This window comes from Heterocephalus glaber, unplaced genomic scaffold, assembly GCF_053883595.1.
Source record: "Heterocephalus glaber isolate CG9 unplaced genomic scaffold, H.glaber_assembly_v1.0 deba00001594, whole genome shotgun sequence".
NCBI classification, from domain to species: Eukaryota; Metazoa; Chordata; class Mammalia; order Rodentia; family Bathyergidae; genus Heterocephalus; species Heterocephalus glaber.
In genome coordinates, this window is record NW_028258369.1 from 9,058,603 (window position 1) to 9,076,387 (window position 17,785).

At 35.0% G+C, this 17,785-nt stretch overlaps 1 pseudogene across 2 annotated transcripts in view; it reads left to right on the plus strand.

Moving 5' to 3' along the window:
* The window catches only part of LOC101724527 (MYND-type zinc finger-containing chromatin reader ZMYND8 pseudogene), a 173,235-nt pseudogene that overhangs the window by 18,292 nt on the left and 137,158 nt on the right, over nt 1-17,785 (plus strand). For both annotated transcript variants that reach the window (XR_015444102.1, XR_015444103.1), the window contains exon 2: nt 2,914-3,001. The product of XR_015444102.1 is annotated as an MYND-type zinc finger-containing chromatin reader ZMYND8 pseudogene, transcript variant X1 (transcript). The remainder of the gene's footprint in view (nt 1-2,913; nt 3,002-17,785) is intronic.

A 17,785-nucleotide genomic window follows, 5' to 3' on the forward strand; every position in this document is an offset into this window, starting at 1 on the left:
GCATTAACTTTTTCACACAATGATTTTTTCTACCTTATATCCTAGCTATGTATATATTTTATTGAAGTGGCTCCACAATGAATGACAACTCTTCTCCAATTTACTCATCATCACTTGGATTACTATTTTCGGATGAAGTAGAGATAAGTTACTCGTATCTATTTATACTTTTAATATTTAGAATTACAGCATTCTTTAAACTGGGGTAGTGTTGAAATCCACCCCCCATCAGATTTGTAGAGAAACTCCTTTGTATGGCACCGTGATAATCTTATACAACCTCCACATAAGCCATGAAGAAAAGAATCAACCACGACATGGTGCCTGTTTGAGAAGAATGGTCTATTACCCTCCCCAAAACATGGCAAGATTGTCTTCTGAGGTAGTATCACAAGTCTATTTCCAGTTTGCCACCTTGATTCCAGTGAGGCATGGCACTTCCCATCTTACCCCAACTTCAGGTACAGCTTCAGACTATTAAACAGATTGGCTGTAGTTTAGAATTAGCCTCTCAATGCCAGTGGCCCACCACTTGCATTGTTTGTCATCTTGTCCCTCAGACTTGGTATTACCCTATGGGACTAGGGATATGAGGAACTGACGCTGTGCTGATTTTGCATTGCTGTTTGTGTAATAAAATTTCTAAAGCCAAATGGGGCTGTTGTCTTCTTACTGACTCTATGGAAGTGTGAAGGGCCAATTTAATAGCTACCATCTATGCTGAAGATTAGGATTGCTGGACTACTTGGCATAGATCTGATCTAGGAAGTCCATACATACTAAAATGAGTAAGCTCTGCTGAAAACCTCTGCCTAATAAATTACACCAGTCCAGCATGGCTTAGTAAATCACCAGTAGCAGAAGTAGCAACTTGATTTCAAATTTGAAGACTATTTTTCCCTAATCAGTAGGGCTCCTTAAGATTATCTCACAATAATAACCACATGTAAAAGATATAGGATAACAAAACACAGACCCTGATGTAGGCCCTCTCTTCTGAACTTTAACATTATTTATTACAAAACACTTAGATTTAGAGTACTCTCTCACATTCAAGATGTTAGGTCCATTTTCATTTGAACATTTACCAGTAGTTCTTACTTGGTAGTGGCAAATGTGAATTGGAAAAATTGGCACTAGATTATATCAAAGGTCTTGTTTATTGACCAGTTGGTTAATCTCTGTAGACATATCAAAAATTTTAATATAAAAGGTGCTTAAAAGATCAATTATTTAATCTTTGGCTAACGTTGTAGTCAGTGGTTTGCAAGGGAATAAATCTGATACAGGTCACATAAATTTATAGAAATATCATATTATTTACCCAAAAAGTCAAATGCAGAAGAATGCAAGAGATCTGTCTGCACACTAGACACTCGAAGAATCCAGCCGAGGGTCTCGATCCCATGCAGTGTCCTGCACAAGTCCAGCCAGAGGCCTGGAGCCCACAGCAATGTCTCAAGCAAGTCCATATCAAGGATCTGCACTGGGAAGACCCAAAGGCCAGTGGTGGAAGCAAGAAAGTCTGCACCAGTGAGATGAAGAATCTGTGCCAAAAGTCTGAGGGTTCTACACTGGAGCCAGAAGAAGACACGCAAGTCGAAGATCAGAGCTCCCCTGAAGAGAACAGCGGCCATCCCAGGAGACAGCGAGGACCTGAGCTCCTCTAATGATGAGACAGCTGAGTGTGTATCAAGAAAACCAATCTGAAATGAACAGACATTTCTCAGACAAAGAAGTAAAAGCAGCAAATAAATATATGAAAAAATGTTCAACATCACTGCTCATTCGAGAGATGCAGATGAAAACAACACTGAGATTGCACCTCACCCCAGAGAGAATGGCTGCTATCAAAAAATCAACCAATAACAAATGCTGCCGGGGCTGTGGTGAGAAAGGAACCCTTCTCCACTGCTGGTGGGAGTGTAGACTGGTGCAACCACTGTGGAAATTAGCGTGGAAGTGTGGAGATACCTCAGAGAACTTAGGGCTAGAGGTCCCATTTGACCCAGCTATTCCCCTGCTGGGTATCTTCCCAAAGAATTAAAAGAATCATACCATAGTGATATATGTGCACCCATGTTTATAGCGGCACAGTTTGTAATAGGTAAAGCTCGGAAACAGCCCAAGTGCCCATCAACTGGAAACTGGATAAAGAAGATGTGGGTTTTTTTTTATAAAATGGGGTACTATTCAGCCATAAAGAATTAGAAACTAGAGCCATTTATAGCTAAAAGGATGCTTACTGAGGCCGTACTCTTAAGTGAAATAAATAGGACACACGTGTAAATACCAAATACTTTCTCTAGTGTGAGAAACTGAAAGTGTAAATAAGGATTAAAATGATTAAATGAATAATTGATAATTTGAAATAGGAAAAAAGGTCCAAAGGAGTGGGGGAAGTGGGAGGGGAAGGGCAAAGGAAAGAAGGGAAAGGAAAAATTATGAGAAAAGGAAAAAATGGAAACAGTCTATGTAAGTAGGGAAGGGTGGAGGGGATGAACGCACAGGTAATAGGGAAAAAATAAGAACCAAGATACATCATGTACAGGTACAAGCACCCAATGATAAATGTAAACGTATTGTATACCTAAAATGTACCAATAAAAGAATTTAAGCAAAAAAAGAAAACAAAACCAGGCACAATAAAGCTTCTCCTGGGAAATGAGCAGCATACAATCTTCCCCTCCAGTTCTCCTTTTATGCCATTGGCAACAATCCTCAGGTGGGTCTTCCACACCCAGAACCACACTGACTCACTTCAGCTGGGTGTTCCCACTCAAATTGACCATTAGTTAATCCATCACAGCTAATTGAAAGACAAAGAGGAATAAAGATGGGGAGTGGGAAGGGAAGACTATTTTTCTCCAAAGATACTGTCTTTTTTCTAAAACAGGTCTTATTTACTTCTAGGAAGATTGGCTAATTAAGGATGTTCACACCAAGTGGAACAAATTAGCTGTTTCTACTGATGAGGAACTGTATCCAAAAAGAGAAGAAGGTATTTGTCACTGCTTTTGAAATTTTCTAGATTTTACAAAGAAACAGTTATTTTAATGATGTAATGAAATATTTTAGTTTGTTACTTTTAGGAACTATTTCATACATTTTGAAGCACAATGTAAGCTATTATTAATTGATTTTTCAACATGAGCATCTATTCTATATATTCCTTGTGCTAAGTACTGTAGATAAAAAATGAGTAAAACATTGTTGCTGTCCTTAAAGCACTTAAATAAAACAAAGCATGTAATGGATATTTTTACATAATGTAGGCAGTGAAATGACAGAGACATTAAAAAGTATTATGGGTGTGTTTCACAGTATGAAAATACAAATGCATACCAAATAAATCAATGAAGAAGCATTTCTCTAGCTTAGAAGATGGCTATGTAATTTGTATGTATAATGTTTTGTCTCCATTCATTTAACTAACATTTATTATATATTTTCTGTGTACCAGGCCCTGGTACCATTTCCATTTATATTTACTAGTTTGCATATAATGCTTAATCCAGTCCTGATGGTATAAAAAGCTTTAAGTGATTGTGGAACAGAAATGAAATCAGTGGGCAAAGGGCATGAAAAGAAAAATAGCCTAGAATTGGGGAAAACAGAATGTGTAGTCCATTTAATATCTATCTTGGAATGCAGTGAAAAGCAAAGAATTGTTAGCAGACCATTCAGGCCAGCTATATGAGTAGTGTTCAGTATATTCCCAAAAGAATTAGAGTCAACATACCTTAGAGATACTTGCATAGCCACATTTTTTGTCACTCAATTCACATTAGCTAAGCTTTGAAAATAGCCAAGGTACCTGTCAACAGATAAGTGGATACAAAAAATGCGGTATATATGCATAATTGAATATTACTGAGCTTTAAAGAAAAACAAAGTCATGCCATTTGCAAAAAAAATGGGTGGAATTGGAGATCATCATGTTAAGAGAAATAAGCCAGACTGAATCAAATATCAGGTTTTCTCTCAAATGTGGAAGAGAGAGAGAAGCGACATGATGAGAGTAGAATGGAGAGTATTGGAGAAGAGGAAGTGAATCAAGGGAAGGGGAGATAATGGGGATGAAAATGATCAAAGTATGTTATATTTATGCATGTGCCAAAATGAAATTCACTATTGTATATAACTAATATATACTTTAAAAAGACTTGTAAGCAGGTCAGAAATGATTTCTGTTTTTAAATCAAGGAAGAATTCCACTTCTAGAAAGGTAGACATAGATTTCCCTGTATTTTGTACTAAGTACAAATAGAAACCATGGAAATTATGCATAAACCTAAGAAGACAGAAAGATGATACCATCAAGGAAACTCAGACCCAAGGAATGACATGGCAATGAGTTCCCCAGGTCTTTAATTTTTGCCTCATACTTTACAGTCTTAAAACCAAAAGAAACCAGCAACGTGGAAACACCAAGGATACAGACAAAAAAGCCCAAGAAAATCCTGCTCCCTCTAGCTAAATGACCATAAAGAGGGTAGTCTAGCGAGACAGAAAACAATAAGACAGTAACCATTCCTCCTGCCTGTTACCACAGAATAAACTGTACCCCCACCCCCACCCTGCCAGCATAGACAAAGTACAGAACCTAGATAACTACGTTTGCCAGGTTGTAGCAAAGCACCTCAACACCCCTGCCATGGTAGTGTAAGAGAAGGCCAAATAAGAACTGGAACTTATATCTTTCCCAGTCAGTAATTAGCTCCCTATTCCTTTGGAATGTCAGTGGAGCTTGGACTTTATTTCCATCCCCCTGAATGCCAATGAAGTGTGGACTCTTTCCATTCAGTAGTAATGGAACGTTCCCCTACCCCCTGGAATGGTAACAGAGGAGTGAGTCCTTTTGACAGTCTCAAGAGTCCTTTTGATGGTAATAGAGGTGTCCCAGTGGAAAGTCAAGACTTTGACCTCTACCCGGCACTAATGAGGCCACCACCCAATCCACAATGTCAGCAGAAATCAAATGGCAAGCATAAGTAATGAAATACTCTTACCCATCCCAGCCAGGGAAACATTAGAGGAAGCAGGAACGAAGGTCAGAACTCCAACCATAGTTTAGAAGTAATGAAAACCCCTAGCTTCAAGTATCAATAAGGGCTTAGTGAGGATCCTAACATTTTGCCACACCTGGTTAAAAGAAGGCAGTATCCCTGCTTACCCTACTAGAGCAATATAGCCGAAAGCCAATTAAAAGTTTCATGTAAGATCCAAAACTTCATAACATAATATTCAAAATATCTAAGTTTCATTGAAATTCACCTACCATACCAAGAACCAGGAAGATTTTCAACTTAATGGTAAAAGAATATCAATATATGCCAACAAGATTACAGAAATGTCAGAATTATCTGACAACATTAGAGTAGTATAGTGGTTACAAGGTACAAAGGGAGAGAAGACTGGGGAGTTATTGGCAGTGGATATGTTCTGGAAATGGATACTGGGTATGGTTACACAGCATTGTCAATGTACTTAATGTCAGTGAATTTTACACTTACAAATGATATTAATGGTAATTTTATGTTAAATGTGTTTTACTCAATGAAAAAATTTTAAAAGCATAAGAGAGAACACCATAGAAAGAATTGGCACAACATTTTTCAAATAATAAAAGAACTGTCAACTCAGGATTCTGTAATCAGCAAAATGGTCTCCAAGAATGAAGGGTAAATCAGGATATCCTCAGGTGAAGGAAAACTAGGACATTTTGTCAGCAGCTGTACTCTAAAAGAATGACTAAAGGAAGTTCTCTAAACAGAAAGAAAATAATAAAAGAAGAAATAGTGGAACATCAGGAAGGAAGAATACAGGAAGCAAAAAATTTTGGTAAATATAGTGTAGACTTTCTTGAATGTCCTAATTTGTTTTACAGTTGAAATAAAAACTGTAATACTGTCAAATATGTTTCTCAATATATGTAGAGGATATGTATATATACACATATATGTGTATATATATTCATGAATGAGTTATGTCAGTAACAGACCATCATATATATGTCTTTCTACAATGTCACAATTTATTAAATGTTAATAGATTCACAAGCTACAATAGTTTCTGCAGCTTTACCTTACTGAGTACTTACAATTTCACCTGGCATCGTGACCATGGCAATTACAGATTCTTTGTTCCATGTCAATCTTAATTACTAATCTTAATCACTAATATCTTAACATCCAATTATCTTAACACTCAAATCACACATCACTTTTCAAACAGTAATGCTTAGGCTACAGAAAGTAGTCCACAGTAATGTTTACAGAATAAAGGGTCTACAGGAATTCAGAAAGAGCAAAGAGTCTATAGGAGTTCATAGATATCAAGTTCAGGAACTAGTCATAGCGATGTTAAGGTAAAAGGTCCAGACAATGTCAAGATGAGCACCACTGATGGCAGGAATGATTGTGCTGAACTGAGGCTGGAGACAGCTGGGAGTTTGCTGCCTGGCAGACTCCTGAGCAAAGGTCACAATGAGTATTCTGGAGTGGTCCATGATAGAGTAACAGGTCAGTGTGCTGTCCTGAAGTCTGAAGTACCTCTCCTTATTTGTGTCTAGGTTTCTCTGGTTTAAGTCAGTAAGTTTGGATGTGTCTTGTTACTCCTAACATCTTGTGTTTGCTTACTTGTACAAAAAAACTTGTTTTTCAATTGTGTCTTGTCCTGAGTTACTCCATTTTGGGTATGTTCTATACATAAACTTCACTTAAATTGGCAAAATGATAACAGCAGTAGATGTGATAAGTTATACAGAATGTAATGCCAAGACTAACCATGAAAAAGGCTTTGAAAGATAGGTCACTAAAAAACAATGTGGATAAAATAAAAATATTCAGAAATATTCAGTTGACCCACAGGAAGACACAAAAAAAGAAAATAGAAAAATTAACAACAGAAGGAACAAATAGTACACAAAAAAGGTAGACTTAGGTGACAACATATTAATAATCATACTAATAACTACTTTAAATAGAAATGGTCTAAGCATACCAGTTAAAAGACAGTGTAGAGTGGACTAAAATACATGACCCAATTATATGTTGTTTATAAGAAACTCACTTCAAACATAATGATTTGAGAAAGTGGAAAGCAAAAGGATGGAAAAAGATATATTGTGTAAATATTAATGTTTTTAAAAGCAGGAGTAGTTATATTAATGTCTGATAAAGTATATAGAGGAGAGGAAAACAAAAGGAAAAAACAGATGTGCAAGGAAAATTTTCAGTAGGTAATGGAAAGGCAAATGAGCATCTAAATGTATTCCTTAAAGTTACAATAGTATACAATACAGAAGTTTAAAATAATGATATAATCACAGTAGAGGGGATGAATGACACAATAGAGGTATGAAATAAATTAGCTATATACTCTTCTGCCATTACAGAAAATACATGGATAATGTCCTAAATTTAAAACTGTACTAATATAATCAGTTTAATAAGTTAAAATGGAAATACTTAAAGATGGCCAGAGGATCGTGGTAAGTCCTTCTGAACCATTTGATTGCTAAATCATGTGCATATATTACTTTAGTAAACATTTTAAAATATTTTAAAAACCAAAAGTCTCTAAACTACAGCATAAAAACTGAAATTCCTTGCATGGTGGCTGAATCACTTATGATTCGAATCTAGCTTTACCTTTCTATTTCTATCCACATACCAACATGCTTTATGTTTTAGCCACATAAAGAAACAGTCTTTCTTCTCTTGTTTTCTTTTCCTCAAATGCCCTATTCATTCCTTGGAAGATAACTTCCTGTATGGGACCTTTCTCTAATCAATTACCCTCCCATCCCTAAATGTAGAATTGTTAACCCCTTATCAGCAATTTTTATTCCACTTTCATATGCTGTGAGTATGCAATTTACCCATAGAGTATAAGTAAAATAAAACATAAATTCTGGGAATTCAAAATAGAAAGCATTTCACATACTTATATAAGGGAAAAGTAAAAGAATGTGCATGTGATACGAAAATACAGGGACAACCACGTTTAAAAGGTAATATTTGTTAGTAGGAAGGTACAGTCTGTCCCTGTGGCAATTCAAATAGAGTACATTTCATGACAACTCCTCCTCTTTGCCTGACTTCGTGAAGATTCATTGTATGTTTTCTAAGTCAGAAACCTTATTTTTATTTATTTTTTTGGTACTGGGGATCAAACTCGGGTCCTTGCGCTTGCGGGGCAGGCAGCAGCACCACTGACCTAAATCCCCGGCCCCAGAAACCTTATTTTTAGAATAATATATTTTTTCTCAGCTTGACTGAAGCAGCATATCTTCTCTAGTTGAGGAACGTGTACTTTTCCCCGTGTCATACAATTATAAATTTGCCCATTTTTCATGGGATTTGGAATCTGTTAGAAGAGACAGGAATGAGTGGATGAGAATCTGATAACATTTTCTCTCTTCCCAAGAAAATCATTTTTTTGCAAAGCTCCTGTATGAGGGCATAATTAACAAGCTTTTTACAATTAGTATGTGGCTATGTTTAATATTTTACAAAACAATCTTATTTTGATTTATTTCATGGCAGATTATGACCAAGATAAGCAGAGCATTATTACTGGTTTTGTTTTAAATGTGTCCATATTTTTAAATGACAAAATGTGTTTAAAATCAATGAAAATTATACAAATATAAGGTAATATTATTTAAATTATAACATATGTAAATATCCAGGTTTGGTAGTTCTGACACAATGACTTTTAGGTAGTAGTTGTCTGGCAATTTGAAAAATAAAGATTTAAGAATTTATATCTTCTTAGCTACTAAATATGTAAGTTCAAAGAGCAAAATTAAAGATGTTTTCAGTAGCAAACTTTTTTCATTGAAATATCCTCATCAAAACAATTTCATAGAGCTGGCTGCATAAATTATATTCTTGCAACTTATATGAAAATGGATTTTGCATAAAATTATAAGAGCAAATCACAAATTCACCAGTATATGTAGAATTGCAAAGTGGTGTGGTGTACTTAGACAACTAAATTAACAGGGAGAGAGTGTACCTTCTGCCTAACTTCAAGTTCAGAGGTCTATAATGTTAGGTAAACCATAAACCAAATTAATCTTTGGTATTTTTATGTGCAATGTGGAGATTCCCTTCTCTTAGAATTACCATGAGGCTCAAATGAGAACATGAATTTTTAAAAATCAGTGTAAATTATACAAATGTAAGCTAATATCATTTAAAAGAATAAAATATCTAAATATCTGCAAAATTGGCAACTCTTGTTTTTCTTTAAGGACAGTTTTGAGACTAAATCTTCACTTGCGGCCATGCCTTTCTAGTAAAGTTGATATTTTCTCTAGCTAATACTATTTTGGGTTTTTTTAAAAAAAGAATAGCTATAAAATTGTCATCTTTAATAGCATGCCACAGAAAGTTTTATATCTTTAATAGCATGCCACAGAAAATTATTGAAGACAAAGTTTTATAAGTTCTCAAAATGTTTTGAATTACAACAGTATCTTAAAAATGACTATTTTGAAAGTTTAACACTAACTTGATATTTCTTCAGTTATGTTTCATACAAAAACATATTTATCTGCATTTTAGCAATATTTCTATATAATCTTCTAGATTATTCTATCTTCATTCTATGTTTGTTTCAAGATACTGCTCTAAAAAATTTAAAGTGAAATACAAAACAATAAAGTAAATTCACATCTGTAAAATGAGAAATATGCCAAATTCCATGCTCATGCATTTTTTGTGTAGGTATAAAAAAGTAAATGAAAAGTTAGCTCTTGTAAAATATTCCTTTTGTCAGGGTTGCAGTAAAGACTGAAAAGAGGAGGAAAGGAAGTGGAGAGCAAGATGTTTGCATTACCAAAGTACCACTTCACTATCAACATATATAAATATCTGTGCACAACAAACTTGGCTTACAAAGTTAACCCTTTTCTTTGTTCTCCACATATGGAAATATTTTATAGGAATGATGAAAATTAGGCCTTGGGCTTTCTTTGATGGGAGACTTTTTAATTACTGATTCAGTCTTCTTGCTTGCTAGCTATTGATTTGTTCATATTTTTATTTCTTCCTGATTTAGTCTTGGTTCATTAGCTATTTTTAGCAATTCATCCATTTCATGTATGTTATCTAATTTTTTGGTTTATACATAATTGTTCATAGTATTCTCTGATACTTTGAATTTCTATAATATCAATTGTAATATCTCATCTTTTATTTCTGATTTTGTCTTCTATTATTAGTCCAGCTAAAGATTTGTTACTTTTCTTTTTATAAAAAAAAAGACAACTATTAGTTTCTAGGTTGTTTCTGTATTTTTTCTGGTATCTCTTTTGTTCATTTTATTCTAGTCTCTGTTATTTCCTTTTTTCACTGTTTGTCCTTAGTTTTTTTCTGCTTTTTTCTAATTCCTTGAGGTATAATGTGTTACTGGCATAAAAACAGACATGTCACCTGGTAGAATAGGATAAAAAGTCCAGAAATAAAGTCAAATATTTAGAGTCAATTGATTTTTGACAAAGGTGTCAAATATACGTGATAGGAAAAGGACAGTCTCTTAAATAAAACGATATTGGGGCAACTGGATATCCACATGCAGAAGAATGAAATTGGACATTATAATATACTATATAAACATCAACTCAAAATGAATAAACTACTTAAATGTAGGACCTGAAACTGTAAAGCTACTAGAAAAAAATAGGGGGAAATCTCTAACATTGGTGTAGCCAATAATTTTTTGGTAGGACTCTAAAAACACAGACAGCAAAATCAAAATAGACAAATGAGATTGCATGAAACTAAAAAGCTTCTGAAGATCAAAGGAAATAATTAACAGAATGAACAGACAACCCATAGACTAGGAGAAAATATTTGTAAATCATATATCTCATAAAGGCCTAATATACAAATGTATAAGGAACTCAGCCAACTCAATAATTAGTCATATGGTCTGGATATGCCTTGAGTGTGCCCAGTGTTTCATGTGCTGGAGGCTTGTTTACATTAGCCCAGTGTTGAGGTAGTAGACTCAATTAGAAGGTATGCTCAAATGGGAAGGTGACAAGGATATGGGGTACCACCATTGGAAGGGATTAATGAACTTATTACAAAGTAGGTTATTTCTCGTAAGAGTGGGTTGCACTGAAGCACGGTTGATTATCTCAGCTTTCTCTTGCTTCCTGTCTCACCATTTGATCTCTTCCATATGCTCTCCTGCCATTCATTGTGTTACCATCTGGTATAAAGATGTCATGAAAGCTGAGCAGATGCCAGCATCATGTTCTTGAACCTCTAGAAGTGTAAGCTAAATAAACATTCCTTTATGACTTACCCAACCTTAGGGATTTTTTTTACAGTAACAGAATGGAATAAGGCAGCAATAAAACAAATGAAACAATTAATAAATGAGTGAAGAATCTGAACATTTCTCAGAAGAAAAGATACAAATGGCCAACAGATGAAAAATGTTCAACATCTTTAATAATAAGTAAAATGTAAATTAAAAAATGAAAGATTTATACAATCTGAAGAGAAACCAGAGTATAGTGAAATGCAAATTAAAACCACAAAAATGTATTGCATTATACCTGTTGGAATGGTTATTATATAAAAGATAAATGAAATCAAGTGTTTGTGACAATATAGAGAAAACAAACTCATACATTGTTGGTGTGAATGTAAATTAGGACAGCCATTTTGGAAGATAGTACGGAGGTTCCTCAAAAGATGTAAAAATTGAACTACAATATGATTCAGCAATCCCACTGCTGGGTATATATCCAAATGAATTGAAAGTAGTATATCAAAGAGAGATCTATACTTCCATGTTCATTTCAGTATTATTCACAATTGTCAAGAAATAGAGGACTTCCAAGAAGATGGCAGAACAGTAAACAGCAACAAATAAACCTCTCTGAGATTTGGAATCCAGACACAAGAAAATAACAGTGTGAGGAAGGAAAGGACAGAGGTGGATCCACGGGACCCAGGAAGGATCTAAAGGGAAAATTAGAACCCACAGAGAAAGTGAAAACACATACCACAATACAGAAAAAGCAGGTGACAAACTGCACTTTCACTTAGCTCCCAGTTCAGAGCATGAGAGAAAAGGATTGAATCTACAGAGACACAGTAATGGCAGGTGACTCCAGAGGCCTCCAGGAAGAAATGCACCATGGAATGGAGCAGTGAATGCTGTGTGTTACAAGAGCTAGTTAGTGACTACAGTCCAAACATCTGCTGTTTCACCTGGAGAGGGTGCTTGGTCAGATGCCATTTTAGGGAGAGGCCAACTGAACCCAGGACTCAGAGCAGCCTAGATGAAGGTTGGCTTCTTTTCAGGGTTCCAGTATTGAAATCCCACAGTGGCTGGATAAGGGACAAATACAGGAGATACCCAGGGTCAGGGAGATGAGGTCAGGCTGGCAAGAAAGACTCAGAGTGTTGTAGGCTGAATAACTCAGGCCCCAAACTCACAACCAGAGGCCAGGATCAGCCTGAATTTCTGTGGAATCGAAAGGACCAGAATTAGCATCCCACTTTATTCCTACTGCAGACTTGCTAGGAGCATCCAACATGGATCTGGGCTTTGTCTGCCTCCTTTGTTTACCACTGACATCAGAGACACACCCTGAATTGGTCACTATCACAAAACTGTAGACCCCAGATAGAAGATAACCACAGGTTTGAAGTCACAGAGAAATCTCTTTCTTTTCCTTTTTTTTTTTTTTTTTTGCTTGACTGTTTTTGCTTTTTGATGAGTGTGATCATTGTTTTTAGCTTTAGTTTTGTTTTGTTCTTTTTGTTTTTTCCTTCTTTCTTTCCCTCCTGTCTTCTTCACCAGTCTCGTGAGACTGGATAATCTTCTTCTGCCTTCAGACTTGCTTCTAATCTCTTTTTCTTCATTTATTTCTGTTTTTTCCTCTTATCCCTTTAAAATATTCTCCCATAAGGGTAAAATTTCTTTATTGAGTGGATAATTACTGTATATAATTTTTGATTTGTGTTAGAATTTGTTACATAACTCTAAATCTTGTACCTATGGTTAAAGTTGGCAAATTAACAGTTATCACAGTTTGTTGTTATCTAAACTATGCTTGATGGTATTGTTCTAAATCTTGTACCTATGGTTAAAGTTGGCAAATTAACAGTTATCACAGTTTGTTGTTATTTAAACTATGCTTGATGGTATTGTTATTACTGATGATACTACTTTAGCCAAGGTGACATAGTTTTTGTGATCAGTTGTTCTTACTTGTATGCCAATACCAAGATTATCTGGGGGTCAGAGATAATACCATAGTCCAGTACCAAAGAACTGGGTGTTAGGTCAAATAGGCAGAAACTTCTCATTCCTAATAAATTGAAGAGGCAGGATCTTGGGACTCAAAAACCAAAAGCCAGCTACTCCTAGCAGACATGTCTGAAAAGTAGTCATTTCCTAAAGTGTTGTCAATGCTAGTAATAAAGCTACCTACCAGAAGCAATTTACAAGCATCAACACAGAAAAATTATATGTGTGTGTGTGCGCACATGCACGTGCGTGTGTGTGTGTATGTATATATAGAAAACATGGAAGCAAGATGCAAACACAGACCTCCAGCTCGCTCAAGACAAATCCAGGGGGCGCTAAGGTAGAAGAATCAAAAGCCACCTAGCTGAACTTTATGAAATGATAGCAGCAGTAACAACAAAACAGATGAATGAATTTCTAGAAGAAAAAAACCCAGAAATAGTTATGCAGACAACTAAAGAGATGATGACCATAAGGAAGGACATGATCAATGAATCTAGAGTAGATAGAGATTTTAAAAAGAGGAGTTTGCACTGGGGATTTAGCTCAGTGGTACCACTGCCTGCCTTGAAAAGGCAAAGTCCTGAGTTGGATCCCTAGTACCAAAAAATAAAATAAAAATAAATTAAAATTAAAATAAAATTAAAAAATAAAATAATAATAATAAATAAAATAAAAAGGAGTTTAAGAAAGTGATGGAAAATATGAATGTGCTACAAGGAAATAACTGGATTTTATAAAACAAATTCAAACAGAAATACAGGAGATTAAAAATTCTATTGAAAGTATATGCAGCAGAATTAACCAATGTGAAGATAGAATATCATATCTAGAGGACAGGTTTGTGGTTAGCAATCATCAAATGAAAGACTTCTTAAAAATAGCAAGGGACCATGAAAAATCAATCCAATATCTACTAGATGATGCATAGAAGAATAACATACGATTAATCAGAACCAATGAAAAATTTAAAAATAGCACAGAGGACATAACAACAAACTGTTCATAGAAGTAATAGCAGAAAACTTCCCAAGAATGAAAAAAGATTTTGACATACAGATAATTGAGGTATATAGAATTCCAATTAGCCATGATCATAAAAAGACAACACCCAGGCATATAATAGTCAAGATATTAGAAATTCAGTACAAGAATAGAATATTAAAAGCTGTTAAAGAAAATTAATCACTTATAGAGGAAAACCCATCAGAATCACAGCAGACTCCTCAACACAAACTCTTAACTCAGTGAGAACTTGGAGTGAATTCAAGACCTAAAAGAAAACAACCTCCAACTCAGATTGATATACCCTGTAAAATTATCTATCAAAATTGATGGAGAAATAGGATACTTCCATGATAAAGAGCACCTGAATACATCCATGACCACCAAACCAGCACACCAAAATGTTCAGAAGGATATTCTAAAATGACAGTGATGACAACAATTCCATGAATTCCCCAATAGAATGAATCCACCAGACAAGGCAAGCAATTAAACAGGGGGGAAAGAATGGGAATCAACAACAGGAAAATAATATAACAAGGATAAGTCAATTATATCAGTTATAACCATCAGTGTAAATCATCTCAATTCACCAATCAAAAGAAATGGATTAGCAAAATGGATCAAGGAACAAGATTCAACAATATGCTACATACAAGAAACACATTTAATTAAAAAAGAAATTCATAGACTGAAAGTTAAGGGATGGAAAAAATACTCCATGCCACAGGAACCCAGAAAAAGCATGGGTAGCAGTGGCTTTAAAACCATGACCGATTGGAAGAAACAAAGAAGGTCAGTACAAACTTATTAACGAAACAATCCAAGAAGAAGAGATAACAATAATATATATATATAATATATTTTCACACACATATATGTATATGCATCAAATACTAGAGCACTCAATTATATAAAACAAACATCAAAAATCAGATAAAATTAATAGAATTGTAATGGGAGACCTCAATACCCAACTGTTTCAAATAGATCAACCAGACCAAAAAAAAAAAAATCAAATAAATAGCAGAACTGAACCAACCCTTTGATCAAATGGACTTAGTACATATGCACAGTGTTCCACCCCTCAACAGTAGAATATACATTCTTCTGAGCTGCACACGGAACTTTCTCCAAATAGACCATATATTAACTCATAGAACATGCTTAAGTAAATGCAAAGAAATGAAAATTATCCTGTGCATATTATCAGACCAGAGTATAATGAAATTGTAAACCAATGGTAAAAGAAACCATACAAACTACATAAATGCATGAAAATTAAATAACATCCTCCTGAAAAATCAATGGGTCACAGATGAAATTAAGAAAAGAAATTAGACCATTTCTACAGTTAAACAATAATGCCAGTACAACACACCAGAACTTATAGGACACAATGAAAGCAGTCCTATGATAGAAATTTGTAGCCATGAATTCCCACATCAGGAAAACAGAGTGGGCTCAAATAAATAACCTAATATTGAACCTCAAGCTTATAGATAAAGGACAGCAAGTTAAACCCAAAGTAAGTATGAGTGAGGAAATTATAAAGATCAGAGCAGAAATGAATGCAATTGAAACTAAGAAAAAATACAAAGAATCAATGAATCGAAAAGTTGGTTCTTTGAAAGATTAAATAAAATGAACAAACCTTTAGCCAGCGTTATCAAAGCAATGAAAGAAAATCTCAAATCCATCCAATTAGAAATGAAAAGAGTGAAATCACAGAGTTCCTCCAGAAATCCAGAAGATCATCAATACCTACTTCAGAAATCTGTACTTTAATAAGACAGAAAACATAAAAGAAATGGACAGATTCCTAGAGCCATATGAATTACTAAAGCTGAATCAAGAAGATATAAAAATTCTAAATAAACCAATATCAGTCAATGAAATTGAAGAAGTAATTAAAAAACTGCAAACAACGATAATAACAACAACAAAAAAAACCCAGGTCAAGATTTATTGCTGAATTCTACAAGATCTTAGAGAAGATCTAATGCCACCACTCATCAAACTCTTTAATGAAATTGAAAGGGAAGAAATACTACCAAAATCATACCTGGAAGCAAACATTACCCTGATAACAAAACCAGAAGAAGATCCAACCCAAAAAGAGAACTACAGGCCAGTCTCCCTAATGAACATAGATGTAAAAATTCTCAATAAGATACTGGCAAACAGAATGCAGCAAGTCATCCAGAAGATTATACACCGTGACCAAGTAGGATTCATTCCAGGGATGCAGAAATGGTTAAACATATGCAAATCAATAAATGTAATACACCATATCAACTGAACCAAGAACAAAACCACATGGTCATCTCAATAGATGCAGAAAAAGCATTTGACAAAGCTCAACACCCATTCATGATAAAAAGCCCTACAGAAAATTGGAATAGAAGGTCTTTGTCTATCTCAGTAAAGCCATCTGTGGAAAACCAACAGCCAACCTCATACTAAATGGTCATAAACTGAAGGCTTTCACTCTAAAATCAGGAACAAGACAAGGATGCACTCTATCACCATTCGTGTTCAGTATAGTTCTGGAAAGATTAGCAAGAGCAATTACACCAAAGAAATAAATAAAAGAAATAAGGTTCAGAAAGGAAGAAGTTAAATTTCCGTTATTTGGGGATGACATGATGCCCTACATAGAAGACGCCAAAAACTCCACCAAAAAGACTCCTATATTTTTTTCCTTAAATCCTTTTATTGATGCATTTTAGGTATACAATGCATTTACACTTATCATTGGGAACTTGTACCTTTACATGATGTATCATGGTTCTTATTTTTCCCCATTCCCCTGTGCTCCCTTCACCCCCTCCACCCTTTCCTATTTACAAAGACTTTATTTCCATTTTTTCCTTTTCTCATATTTTTTCCTTTCCCTTCTTTCCTTTCCCCTACTCCTTCCACTTCCCCTACCCCTTTGGAATTTTCTTCCTATTTCACATTATCAATTATTCATTTTAATCCTTATTACACTTTCAGTTTCTCACACCAGAGAAACTATTTGGTATTTATACATGTTTGTCCTATTTACTTCACTTAAGAGTATGGCCTCAATGTGCATCCATTTAGCTATGAATGACTCTAGTTTCTCACTCTTTATGGCTGAGTAGTACTCCATTTTATTTTTAAAAAAACCCCACATCTTCTTTATCCAGTTTCCAGTTGATGGGCACTTGGGCTGTTTCCAAGCTTTAGCTATTACAAACTGTATCACTATAAATATAGGTGCACATATATCGCTGTAGTATGGCTCTTTTAATTCTTTTGGGAAGATACCCAGCAGGGGAATAGCTGGGTCAAATGGGACCTCTAGTCCTAGTTCTTTGAGGTATCTCTGTAGTGATTTCCACAGTGGCTGCACCAGTCTGCACTCCCACCAACAATGGAGAAGGGTTCCTTTCTCCCCACAACCCCACCAACATTTGTTATTGGTTGATTTCTTGATAGCAGCCATTCTTTCTGGGGTGAG